Here is a 12,694-nt window from a genome sequence, read left to right on the forward strand (position 1 = left end):
GAAGAATCAAAGTATCACATTCAGTGTCCAACCAGGACCGACCCTTTGAAGGTTTCTTCTGAAACGTGAACTGTTCGTGAAGATCAAATTATCAGATACAGGGTCCAACCAGGACCGACCCATCAAAGGTTCCTCCTGAAACGTGAACTGGTCCTGGAGATTAAAGTATCACATCCAGGGTCAAACCAGGACCGACCCAATTGAAGGTTGCTCCTGAAACGTGAACTGTTCCTGAAGATCAAAGTATTGCATACAGGGTCCAACCAGAACCCAGCCATCAAAAGGTTCCTCCTGAAACTTAAACTGTTTGTGAAGATCAGAGTATCACATCCAGGGTCCAACCAGGACCAATCTAATCGAAGGTCACTCCCGAAACGTGAACTGTTCGTGAAGATCAAACTGTCGCATACATGGTGCAACCAGGTCCGACCCATCAAAGGTTCCTCTTGAAATGTAAACTGTTTGCGAAGATCAAAGTGTCCCATACAGGGTCCAACTAGGACCAACCCATAGAAGGTTCCTCCTGAAACGTGAACTGTTCCTGAAGATCAAAGTATTGCATACAGGGTCCAAACAGTACCCATCCATCGAAGGTTCCTCCTGAAACATGAGCTGTTCCTAAAGATCAAAGTATCGCATACATGATCCAACCAGGACCGACCCATCGAAGGTTCCTCCTGAAATGTAAACTGTTCGCAAATATCAAAGTGTCGCATACAGGGTCCAACTAGGACAGACCCATCGGAGGTTCCTCCTTATGAAGATCAAAGTATCGCGTACAGGGTCCAACCAGGAACGACCCATCGAAGATTCCTCCTAAAACGTCAACTGCTCATGAAGATCAAACGGTCGCATACATGGTCCAACCAGGTCCGACCCATCAAAGGTTCCTCCTGAAACTTAAACTGTTCGTGAAGATCAGAGTGTCGCATACATGGTCCAACCAGGAACGACCCATCGAAGATTCCTCCTAAAACGTGAACTGCTCATGAAGATCAAAGTATGGCATACAGGTATGAAGTCCACAATCACCTTACACATCAGGACAATGATAGAATCTCAGTTGTGAGCTCACCTGTACAATATTCTCAATCAATTAAGTTAAAAGAAAGATACGTTACGTACCCTCAGATCTTCATAATGGAGGAACAGGTGGCAGAACCTTCAGGTGACACCAGATACCCAACTACAAATCGCAGCGTCCTGCCCGTCCCAACGCCGCTACTCCAGAGATGAGAATCAGAAAATCTCACTTCTCAGAAAGTCCAGCAAAATTCTCGGCATTGATCTTTTCCAACACACCCAGGGAACTGTCTGTCAGGATTCCAGCACAGCGGAGAGCCAGGAAGAGGCACTTACCTGGGCAAGGAAGGTCCTCCTTGATATTATGCAGTGGTCGGCGGGGGGTCTCTCCCTCTCCAGAGGTGGGAACTGGATCTTCAGGTTTTCCCCAGGACACAGCGAAGGTGGGGGGCGAGGGGGGAGGAGGTGCTGCTGGTATTTCTCGGCTGGTTCCTGTAGAAAGAAAATAGCAGTTGCAGGGAGGGAGGAGAGGGATCAGACTTCCATCAACAGCTCCACCCTCTGCCACAGGCGTTTTACATTGAGCAATAACCCATTCCCAGCCCTACAGATCTGTCCACCCACCCGCCTATCCACCTACCTACCTCTACCTGTCAAAGGGTCACCCTCAGCCCAACCCACATTCTTTGTTTTTGTTATTTTATTTTTATTTATATTTTATTAGAAAACGTAACTTTCTTTTTTTTTTTTTGGTAATTGAGTGATTTGCAGAGATTTGCACTTCCTGTTTGCGACTTCATTTAACAGAAGTTTTGATTTTTTTTTTTTTTATTATAAAATGTAACTTTTTTTTTTTTTACTTTTTTTGGTAATTCACATGTTGAAAAGTTTCCCTGAAAAAAAATGATGGTGATTCTGTATTAATGCAACTTTTTTTGCTGCACACACTCGCAAAAAAGAAAAAAAAAATGCTTATCTCCTATTCATTGAGGAAAGAAATAAGGAATCCAGTTGCAATGGGCAACAGCCAGAAACCGACTGTCATTTCTTTTATACATTTTCTTCTCATTTCTTTGATACATCCGATATAAATCAGAATTGCTGCCCTGGTTCACATCAGTGCTGCTTTGAAATCGCACTACTTCAGCGCGAGTTCAAAGCCGCACATCAGTGCAATTTGCACTGCCGATTACATTGTGGCTTTGTTTAACAGAAGATTTGATTTTGTTATTTTTTTTTATTAGAAAAAGTTAATTTTTTTTTTTTACTTCTTTTTTTTCTGGTCATTGTGTGAATTATTGCAGCCTGCAACTTTGTTTAACAGAAGATTTGATTTTATTATTTTTATTAGAAAAAGTTACTTTTTTTTTGGTAATTGTGTGATTCGTTGCGGCCTGCGACTTTGTTTAACAGAAGATTTGATTTTGTTATTTTTATTAGAAAAATTAACTTTTTTTTTTTTTTGGTAATTGAGTGATTTGCAGAGATTTGCACTTCCTGTTTGCGACTTCATTTAACAGAAGTTTTGATTTTTTTTTTTAAATTAGAAAATGATATTTTTTTTTTTTTTTTTTAATTTTTTTTTTTGGTAATTGAGCGATCACATGTTGAAAAGTTTCCCTGAAAAAAAATGATGGTGATTCTGGATTAATGCGACTTTTTTTGCTGCACACACACGAAAAAAAAAAAAAATGCTTATCTCCTATTCATTGAGGAAAGAAATAAGGAATTCGGTTGCTATGGGCAACAGCCAGAAACCGACTGTCATTTCTTTTATACATTTTCTTCTCATTTGATACATTCGATATAAATCAGAATTGCTGCCCTGGTTCACATCAGTGCAGCTTTGAAATCGCACTACTTCAGCGTGATTTCAAAGCCGCACATCAGTGCAATTTGCACTGCCGATTACATTGCGGCTTTGTTTAACAGAAGATTTGATTTTGTTATTTTTTATCAGAAAAACTTTTTTTTTTTTTCATAATTGTGTGATTCATTGCGGCCTGCGACTTTGTTTAACAGAAGATTTGATTTTATTATTTTTATTAAAAAAGTTACTTTTTTTTTTTTCTGGTCATTGTGTGATTCGTTGCAGCCTGCGACTTTGTTTAACAGAAGATTTGATTTTATTATTTTTATTAGAAAAAGTTACTTTTTTTTTTCTGGTCATTGTGTGATTCATTGCGGCCTGCGACTTTGTTTAACAGAAGTTTTGATTTCGCAAATTTTATAAGAAAAAGTAATTTATCTTTTTTTGGTAACTGTCACATGTTGAAAAGTTTCTAGGGGAAAAAATAAATAATGATGGCGCTAATCCGGAGCGTCATTTTACAAGAAAAGCGAGGAATCCAATTTAGTTGCTGCAGGGAAAAAAATCTTTTTTTCAGAAATCGGCTCATCTGGCACGTTCGTTTTTTTTTTTTGTTTTTTTTTACACAGCCGAATAATTTATTATCCATTCTGTATAAATGCAACTTTTTTTATCCTGCAAAAAAAAAAAAAAGATGCTTATCTCTTTTATTGGCAAAATAAATAAGGAATTTGGTTGCTATGGGCAACAGCCAGACGCCAACTGTCATTTCTTTGTTACATTTTCTTGTAATTTGTTTGATACATCTTATATAAATCAGAATTGCTGATTGAGCCCTGGTTCACGCCGGTGCAGCTTTGAAATCGTGCTACTTTGACGCCGCGATTCTGCCCGCGATTTTAAAATGCGCTTTTAAATTGTCAAATCGCACATCGGCTTGTTTAGGTGCCATTCATTTAATCACACTGCAGTTGCCCAAATCAAACTGCGCAAAACAGTTCTGTAACTTCTTTTGGGCGACGTGCGTCACGTGACAATCACGGCAGAATCGCACCGCCTTTTTAGGTGGCGTTTAAAAAAAATTGTGAACACCCATGCGATCTGATTCTGCTGCGGCCAAAAAAAAGGGCCCTGGGAATTCGGTTCCGTCCTTCCTGATTTAGCCCTGGTTCACACCGGTGCGGCTTTGAAATCGTGCTACTTCAGCGCGATTTTAAAGCCGCACATTAGTGCCATTTGCACTGCCGATTTCATTGCGGCTTTTTTTTTTTTTTTGTTATTTTTATTAGAAAATGTAACAATTTTTTTTTTTTTTTTTTACTTTTTTATGTTTGTTAATTGTGAGATGACAGTTTCCCAGGAAAATAAATAAAACAAAAAATAATGATGGCGCTAATCCAGGGTATCGTTTTACGAGAAAAGCGAGGAATGGTTGCTGCAGGAAAAAAAAAATCCTTTTTTCCAGAAATTGTATCATTGGGGGAAGAATGTTTTTTTTTTTTTTTTTTTTTTTTTTTTTACAAAGCTGTTGAAATCATTATAAATTCTGTATTAATGCGACTTTTTATGCTGCACACACAAAAAAATAAAAATAAATAATATGCTTATCTCCTATTCATTGAGGAAAGAAATAAGGAATCCGGTTGCTATGGGCAACAGCCAGACACCGACTGTCATTTCTTTTTTACATTTTCTTCTCATTTCTTTGATACATCCGATATAAATCAGAATTGCTGCCCTGGTTCACATCAGCGCAGCTTTGAAATCGCACTACTTCAGCGCGATTTCATAGCCGCACATCAGTGCAATTTGCACTGCCGATTTTATTGTGGCTTGCGACTTTATCAGAAGATTTGATTTTCTTATTTTTTATTAGAAAAAGTTACTTTTTTTTTTTTTACTTTTTTATGTGTGGTAATTGTGCGATCACATTTAGAAAAGTTTCCCAGGAAAAAAAAAAATAAAATAAAAAATAATGATGGCAAAAAAAAAAATAAAATAAAAAATAATGATGGCAAAAAAAAAATAAAAATAAAATAATGATGGCAAAAAAAAATAAATAATGATGGCGCTAATCCAGGGTATCGTTTTACGAGAAAAGCGAGGAATAGTTGCTGCAGGAAAAAAAAATTCCTTTTTTCCAGAAATTGTATCATCAGGGGAAGTCAGTTTTTTTTACACAGCTGTTGAAATCATTATAAATTCTGTATTAATGCGACTTTTTATGCTGCGCACACAAAAAAATAAAAAAAAAATGCTTATCTCCAATTCATTGAGGAAAGAAATAAGGAATCCGGTTGCTATGGGCAACAGCCAGACACCGACTGTCATTTCTTTTATACATTTTCTTCTCATTTCTTTGATACAGTCAATATAAATCAGAATTGCTGCCCTGGTTCACATCAGTGCAGCTTTGAAATCGCACTACTTCAGCGCGATTTCATAGCCGCACATCAGTGCAATTTGCACTACCGATTTCATTGCGGCCTGAGACTTTGTTTAACAGAAGATTTGATTTTCTTATTTTTTATTAGAAAAAGTTACTTTTTTTTTTTTTTTTTACTTTTTTATGTTTGGTAATTGTGCGATCACATTTAGAAAAGTTTCCCAGGAAAAAAAAATAAAATAAAAAATAATGATGGAAAAAAAAAATAATAATAATGATGGCGCTAATCCAGGGTATCGTTTTACGAGAAAAGTGAGGAATCGTTGCTGCAGGAAAAAAAAATCCTTTTTTCCAGAAATTGTATCATCGGGGAAGTCAGTTTTTTTTTACACAGCTGTTGAAATCATTATAAATTCTGTATTAATGCGACTTTTTCTGCTGCACACACAAAAAAAAAAAAAAAATAATAATAATAATATGCTTATCCCCTATTCATTGAGGAAAGAAATAAGGAATCCGGTTGCTATGGGCAACTGTCATTTCTCACTCTAGTCTAAACCCTTTCTCATTCTATCCAAGGAAACATTTTGGCTCTTATAAATCCTTCCATTTCCCCAGTGACCGGCTTCAGGTGATACACAGAGATGAGACAAATCCCCCTCCATAAGTTGTACCCATTTATCTGCAGCATTCTCTTCTCTACATCCTTTCAAAGTGTTGTATTTATAAGGCTTGTCTGAGCTGTCAGAAAAAAAAAAGGGGGCAGAGAGCTGCAGTTACACTCCGCAGAGCTCAGCGAGGACAATTCTGAGAGCTGATTGGCAGGAAGAGACACACCCCCTTCACACAGCACACAGGAACAGAGCTGAGGCCGTCAATCACAGGCTGTGTGCTGGAGGTCCCTCCCCGTCACCTTTTTATCTCTCAGTGTCAGGAAAACTTGTCAGAAGTGACTGATAGCAGAGGAAGAAGGCAGCAGATAGAAATTACACTCAGACCCTGTTCACACCTGAGCGTTTCTCAGCTCATAAAACGCTCATCTCTGAAGTCTCAAAATGCCCAACAAGCAAAACTCCATTCATTTCAATGGCCCCTGTTCACACCTGAGCGTTTTGTCGCCTGAAGCTCAAAAAAGTACATGAGCTTCTTTTTTGGCAGATTACCGGCGTTTTTGTTAGATGTCAATGCCTGCCTCCAGACACCTACAAAAAAAACGCCTGGGAAAAAAAAAAAGCCCAAAATAGTGCCTGAAAACGATATGCCATATCACGCGTTTTTCAGGCATTTTTTCAGGTGTTTTTTGCAGGTATTTGGAGGCAGACATTGACATCTAACAAAAACAAAAAACGCCGGTAATCTGCCAGAAAAGAAGCTCATGTACTTTTTTGAGCTTCAGGCGACAAAACGCTCAGATGTGAACAGGGGCCATTGAAATGAATGGGATTTTGCTTGTTGGGTGTTTTGAGACTTCACAGATGAGCGTTTTACGAGCTGAAATATGCTCAGGTGTGAACAGGGCTTAAAAATGACCGAAAAAAAACCACCTGAAAATGATACGCTCAAGTGTGAATGGAGCCTCCATTCACACCTGAGCGTATCATTTTTAGGTGGGGGTTTTTTTTTTTTTTTTTTCAAGCGTTTCTTTTTTGTTTTGGGCTTTTTTTTCCAGGTGTTTTTTTCAGGCGTTTCGTTTTTTTTTTTGGCTTTTTTTCAAGAGTTTTTCAGGTGTTTCTCAGGCGGTTGTTTTTTTCTTTTTGGGCTTTTTTTCAGGTGGTTTTTTGGGGCTTTTTTTTTTTTTCCAGGCATTTTTTTGGGCTTTTTTTTTTCAGGCATTTTTTCCAGGTGTTTGGAGGAAGGCATTGACATCTAACAAAAACGCCTGAAATCTGCCAAAAAAGAAGCTCATGTACTTTTTTGAGCTCCATTCACACCTGAGCGTATAGTCTTCAGGCTTTTTTATTTGGGCTTTTTTTAAGTGTTTTTTTTTTTGGGCCTTTTACGGGCATTTTTTTCTGGCTTTTTTTTCAAGAGCTTTTTTTTCGGGGGGCTTTTTCAGGTGTTTTTTTTCTGGGCGTTTTTTCAGGTTTTTTTTTTTTTTGGGCTTTTTACAGGCATTTTTTCTGGCTTTTTTTCAAGAGCTTTTTTTTTGGGGGGGGGGGCTTTGTTCAGGTGTGGTTTTTTTGGGCGTTTTTTCAGGTTTTTTTTTTTTTTGGGCTTTTTACAGGCGTTTTTTAGGCATTTCTTTGCAGGTGTTTGGAGTCAGGCATTGACATCTAACAAAAACGCCTGAAATCTGCCAAAAAAGAAGCTCATGTACTTTTTTGAGCTCCATTCACACCTGAGCGTATAGTCTTCAGGCTTTTTTATTTGGGCTTTTTTTAGGTTTTTTTTTTTTTTTTTGGGCCTTTTACAGGCATTTTTTTCTGGCTTTTTTTCAAGAGCTTTTTTTTCGGGGGGCTTTTTTCAGGTGTTTTTTTTTTGGGCGTTTTTTCAGGTTTTTTTTTTTTTTTTTTTTTTTTGGGCTTTTTACAGGCGTTTTTTAGGCATTTCTTTGCAGGTGTTTGGAGGCAGGCATTGACATCTAACAAAAACGCCTGAAATCTGCCAAAAAAGAAGCTCATGTACTTTTTTGAGCTCCATTCACACCTGAGCGTATAGTCTTCAGGCTTTTTTATTTGGGCTTTTTTTAAGTGTTTTTTTTTTTTTGGGCCTTTTACGGGCATTTTTTCTGGCTTTTTTTCCAAGCGCTTTTTTGGTGGGGGGGCTTTTTTCAGGTGTTTTTTTTTTGGGCATTTTTTCAGGGGTTTTTTTTTTGGGCTTTTTACAGGCGTTTTTTAGGCATTTCTTTGCAGGTGTTTGGAGGCAGGCATTGACATCTAACAAAAACGCCGGTGATCTGCCAAAAAAGACGCTCATGTACTTTTTTGAGCGTCAGGCGAAAAAACGCTCATATGTGAACAGGGGCCATTGAAATGAATGGGATTTTGCTTGTTGGGCGTTTTGAGACTTCAGAAATGAGCTTTTTATGAGCTGAAAAACGCTCAGGTGTGAACAGGGCCTTAGAGCTCTGGACTGTGATAAGTGCACACTATAGAGGGATATACTTTGTTCATATTTCATGTCTGAGGTTTACAACCACTTTGGCCGTCATTTCATTTGCCGTTGAATTTTGTCACTGAGATTCTAATCAGATAATTGTCATAGAGAAGTTCCATCTCTCAGCAGTAAAGTGATTTAATTATCGCTCCGGGCTTACGATACACAAATGAACGATAAATCGCATTGCCGCTGAGCCGAGAGATTTCTGTTATCTGATTGGTGTCACATTGATTTCAGTGCAGCCCGAGGCAGAGAAATGTCCCCATTATTCCGAGTCCCCTGCTTCCCCCTCCCCCCCCCCCAATCATATATAGAAGGACTCCAGTCACAGCTAGGTGATCTGAATCGTGGCAATTCTGCCCACCATTCCAAATTGCCGCACAAACGTGGGAATCATGGTGCGATTTTGCCACGATAAATGGTGCTTCAATCGCGGCAAAAATCGCAACGCTTGAATCTCGCTGCTCCAAAAAAGAAGCAGGTGCTTCTTTTGGGCGACAGCGTCGAGCGCTGTGGTTTGCCACGATTGCAGCGCAATTTATCACTCAAAAATCTCGGCAAAATTGCACCACGATTGTGGTGCCATTAGGAAGTAATGGCATCACAAACGCATCCCGCGGTTTTTCCATGATTTGGAATTGCCCGAGATTCAAATCCCCTAGGTGTGACTGGAGCTTAACCATTTCTGGACCGGAAAGGATTTGCCCCCTTAATGACCAGGCCATATTTTGCGATTCGGCACTGCGTTACTTTAACGGACAATTGCGCGTTTGTGCGACACTGTACCTAAACGAAATTGACGTCCTTTTTTCCCCATAAACAGAGCTTTCTTTTGGTGGTATTTGATCACCTGTGCGATTTTTATTTTTTGCGCTATAAACAAAAAAGCAGCGACAATTCTGAAAAAAAAAAACAATATTTTTCACATTCTGATATATAACATTCCCAAAAAAATTAATTAAAAATCAAAATTTTTTAACATTTTAGGCCAATTTATTTTCTGCTACATATTTTTGGTAAAAAAAAAAATCGCAATAGGCGTATTTTGATTGGTTTGCGCAAAATTTATCGCGTCTACTAACTACGGGAAAGATTTATGTCTTTTTTTTTTTTTTACTAGTAATGGCGGCGATCTGCGATTTTTAGTGGGACTGTAAACAAAAAAAGAGCAACAATTCTAAAAAAAAAAAAACAATATTTTTTACTTTCGGCTATATAACATTCCCCCCCCAAAAAATGTAAAAATCTAATTTTTTCATCCTTTTAGGCCAATTTGTTTTCTGCTACATATTTTTGGTAAAAAAAAAAAAAAAACGCAAAAAGCGTATTTTGATTGGTTTGCGCAAAAGTTATTACGCCTACAAACTAGGGGAAAGATTTGTGTAATTTTTTTTTTAATTATTAGTAGTAATGGCGGCGATCTGCAATTTTTAGCAGGACTGTGACATTGCGGCGGACAGATCGGACCCCTAACTGACATTTTTGACACTTTTGGGGGGACCAGTAACATTACTACAGTAATCAGTGCTAAATAATATGCACTGTTACTGTAAAAACTGACACTGGCAGGGAAGGGGTTAACACTGTGGGTGATCAAGGGGTTAAATGTTACCCTAGGGGGTGTTTTCTAACTGTATGGGGGTGGGGCTTATGGAATCACCATAGAGACCTGTCATCCTAGAAGGATCACAGGCGCTCTGTGATCATTCCAGGGAGAAGAACGGTCAGATGTGTTTACAACAGTAGACCGTCCTTCTCTCTCAACGGGGAGCGTTCGCAGGTGTCAGACGGCAATCGGAGCCGCCTTACCGATGCATCGGGTTCCCCGCTGACGAGCGGGGGTGGGCCCCCTAGCCTTGTGTACGCGAGCGATGTACACCTACAGCGATTTGGCTGGGAGCGGCTGCCTGCCGCCGTATAACTGCGGCGGGCAGTCTGCAACCAGTTAACCACTTAAGCCCCGGAGGATTTGGCTGCTGAAAGATCAGGGGGTATTTTGCAATTCGGCACTGCGTGACTTTAACGGACAATTGCGCGGTTGTGCGAAGCTGTACCTAAACAAATTTGACGTCCTTTTTTTCCCACAAACAGAGCTTTCTTTTGGTGGTATTTGATCACCTGTGCGATTTTTACTTTCTGCGCTATAAAAAAAAGAACGACAATTTTGCAAAAATAACAATATTTTTCACATTTTTTTATATGAAATTCCCAAAAAAAGTTTAAAAATCAAAATTTTTTAACATTTTCGTCTAATTTGTTTTATGCTACTTATGTTTGGTTAAAAAAATCGCAAAAAGCGTATTTTGATTGGTTTGCGCAAAAGTTATCGCGTTTACTAACTAAGGGAAAGATTTTTGTCATTTTTGGTGTTTTTTTTTTAACGAGTAATGGCGGCGATCGGCGATTTTTTTTTTTGCGGGACTGCAATATTGGGGCGGACAGATCGGACCCTTGACTGACATTTCTGACACTTTTGGGGGTACCAGTGACATTACTACAGTAATCAGTGCTATACATATGCACTGTTACTGTAAAAATGACACTGGCAGGGAAGGGGTTAACTGTATTGGAGCGGGAGGGGTTAAGTGTGTCCTAGGGGCGTGATTCTAACTGTGATGGGACATGGCTATTGGTGTAAAAACAGAGATTAATGGTCCTAAATAGTAGAACCGTCTGATCTCCATTTTTACACAGGGGAGAATGACAGGCGGCTTGTTTACATCAGCCGCCTGCCTTTCTCCCTCTCTACCGACGATCGTAGTGTGACCGGCGGACCCGATGTCCGCCAGTCACACGCGCGGACTCCTACGTGAACGAGCCGCGGTGGGCGCGCGCTCGCCCGCTATTGGCTCACAAACCGGTCACAGGCTAGTGACGTATATATACGTCACTTTGCCTGGCCGGGGCTGACCGCCGCAGTATATCTACTTGCGGCGGTCGGCAAGCGGTTAAGGGTGATATCTCTCCAAAATGAGAGATCCCCCTCTTACAGAACAGGTGTCCCCATTGGAATATCTCCGTCTATTTCTTGTTTTGGTGACAACTGCAACATTTTACGTTTCCATCATTTCTTGTCCCAGTGAATTTTCCCTGCAGGGACACAAGACGGCAATAAAAACCTGGCAGGGGTTCTCAGCTCTATCTGAAACTAAAATTTAAAAAAACGGGGGGGTTTCCATAATCTTTAATGCTGAAGATTGTAATGTGTGTGACCTTTATTGGGATTGTGATCTTTGTACTTTGCCTAGACATGTGAGTAATGTAAGTAAATATGGGATTGTCTGGAAAATTTTTAAAGCCGTACTCCAAACAAATGTTAGCTTTGAAGAGAGAGAAAGAGTTCATTTCTCTACCCAGATTTACAGTATCTATCTCACAAAAGTAAGTACACCCCTCACATTTTTGTAAATATTTTATTCTATCTTTTCATGTGACAACACTGAAGAAATGACACTTTGCTACAATGTAAAGTAGTGAGTGTACAGCTTGTATAACAGTGTAAATTTGCTGTCCCCTCAAAATAACTCAACACACAGCCATTAATGTCTAAACCGCTGGCAACAAAAGTGAGTACACCCCTAAGTGACAATGTCCAAATTGGGCCCAAAGTGTCAATATTTTGTGTGGCCACCATTATTTTCCAGCACTGCCTTAACCCTCTTGGGCATGGAGTTCACCAGAGCTTCACAGGTTGCCACTGGAGTCCTCTTCCACTCCTCCATGATGACATCACAGAGCTGGTGGATGTTAGAGACCTTGCGCTCCTCCACCTTCTGTTTGAGGATCCCCACAGATGCTCAATAGGGTTTAGGTCTGGAGACATGCTTGGCCAGTCCATCACCTTTACCCTCAGCTTCTTTAGCAAAGCAGTGGTCGTCTTGGAGGTGTGTTTGGGGTGGTTATCATGTTGGAATACTGCCCTGTGGTCCAGTCTCTGAAGGGAGGGGATCATGCTCTGCTTCAGTATGTCACAGTACATGTTGGCATTCATGGTTCCCTCAATGAACTGTATCTCCCCAGTGCCAGCAGCACTCATGCAGCCCCAGACCATGACACTCCCACCACCATGCTTGACTGTAGGAAGACACACTTGTCTTTGTACTCCTCACCTGGTTGCCCCCACACACGCTTGACACCATCTGAACCAAATAAGTTTATCTTGGTCTCATCAGAGCACAGGAGATGGTTCCAGTAATCCATGTCCTTAGTCTGCTTGTCTTCAGCAAACTGTTTGCGGGGTTTCTTGTGCATCATCTTTAGAAGAGGCTTCCTTCTGGGACGACAGCCATGCAGACCAATTTGATGCAGTGTGCGGCGTATGGTCTGAGCACTGACAGGCTGACCCCCCACCCCTTCAACCTCTGCAGCAATGCTGG

The 12,694-nt window shown here is 39.9% G+C and overlaps 1 protein-coding gene across 2 annotated transcripts in view; it reads right to left on the reverse strand.

Annotated features, from left to right (window-relative positions):
• The window catches only part of MST1R (macrophage stimulating 1 receptor), a 107,999-nt gene extending 106,697 nt beyond the window's left edge, over nt 1-1,302 (reverse strand). Inside the window, exon 1 of one of the 2 annotated variants that reach the window (XM_082265291.1) lies at nt 1,126-1,302. The gene's annotated coding sequence lies outside the window, so the exon portion shown is untranslated. Of the gene's footprint in view, nt 1-507; nt 536-1,125 lie in introns of those variants that run through there. The other variant, XM_082265292.1, reaches the window with a different exon arrangement.
• Between the last annotated feature and the right edge of the window lie 11,392 nt (nt 1,303-12,694).

This window comes from Pelophylax lessonae (assembly GCF_965119305.1).
Source record: "Pelophylax lessonae genome assembly, chromosome: 8".
In the NCBI taxonomy this organism is placed as follows: Eukaryota; Metazoa; Chordata; class Amphibia; order Anura; family Ranidae; genus Pelophylax; species Pelophylax lessonae.